Here is a 1,103-nt window from a genome sequence, read left to right on the forward strand (position 1 = left end):
CTTTCTTATATTGATAACATAGTTTATGCTAGGACGTAGATCTCTGAACATAGAACTAGCACCTTTCGATCCTGAAATAGAAAGAACCTTTCGTAGAAGATTTAGAAATATCCTATTTGAAATGGCGGAAGAGAATGGAACTAAAGCTCTTAGAGATTATTCAGCTCCTGTCCAATTCAATGCGCCTTCATGTATAGTGTTGCCTGCCACCATGGCAGCACACTTTGAACTTAAACCTGGGGTCATACAATTGTTACCCTCCTTTTATGGTTCAGATAGGGAGGATTCATATCATCATGTGAAAGAATTCTTAGACATTTGCTCCACCTTTAAGTTCCAAAACTTTTCAGACGATTCGATCCGTTTGCGCCTTTTTCCTTTCTCTTTGAAGGATAAGGCGAAAGCATGGTTGAATTCTCTAGGAGTTGGGTCTATCACTACATGTGACCAACTGTCTAAGAAGTTCTTAAACAAGTTCTTCCCGGTTCACAAACTAATGCTCTCCGTAGAGAAATTTCAAATTTCACACAAAAAGAGGGTGAGCACTTTCATGAATGTTGGGAAAGATGGAAGGATTTACTTCTTAAATGTCCACACCATGGTTTTGAAAAGTGGCAACAGGTTCAATACTTCTATGACGGTCTAACACCCCAAAACTGTCGCATGGTTGACGCCACTAGTGGAGGGTCATTCATGACCAAAAGTGATGTCGAAGCATGAAATTTCTTTGAAACCTTGTGTGAAAACTCCCAGCAATGGGACTATTCAAATAGAGGTGAAAGAAGCCCTCAACCATTGAAGAAAGGGGGTATATATGAGGTAGGAGTCACGCCAGATCTTTATGCCAAAATTGATAGCCTGACAAAGAAAGTGGATGTTTTAATGTTAAATAATGGACCTCCACAAACAACTCAAGTCGAGTCATGTGCCATATGTTCTAGTCTCGCCCATCCTACGCAATCTTGTCCATCTAGTTCAGCATTTCCAGAATTTCTCTCTGAACAAGTACATACTATGAACACCTTTAGGAGAACTGAGAATGATCCTTACTCAAACACCTATAATCCAGGGTGGGCTAGGCATCCAAATTTTTCTTGGGCAAA

General features: G+C 40.2%; 1 non-coding gene across 1 annotated transcript; it reads right to left on the bottom strand.

Annotated features, from left to right (window-relative positions):
- Window positions 1–498: 498 nt before the first annotated feature.
- On the bottom strand, window positions 499–605 carry LOC131219687 (small nucleolar RNA R71). Its single transcript, XR_009158333.1, has one exon. It is a non-coding gene; the product is annotated as a small nucleolar RNA R71 (small nucleolar RNA).
- Window positions 606–1,103: the final 498 nt, after the last annotated feature.

Source organism: Magnolia sinica, chromosome 11 (assembly GCF_029962835.1).
Source record: "Magnolia sinica isolate HGM2019 chromosome 11, MsV1, whole genome shotgun sequence".
NCBI classification, from domain to species: domain Eukaryota; kingdom Viridiplantae; phylum Streptophyta; class Magnoliopsida; order Magnoliales; family Magnoliaceae; genus Magnolia; species Magnolia sinica.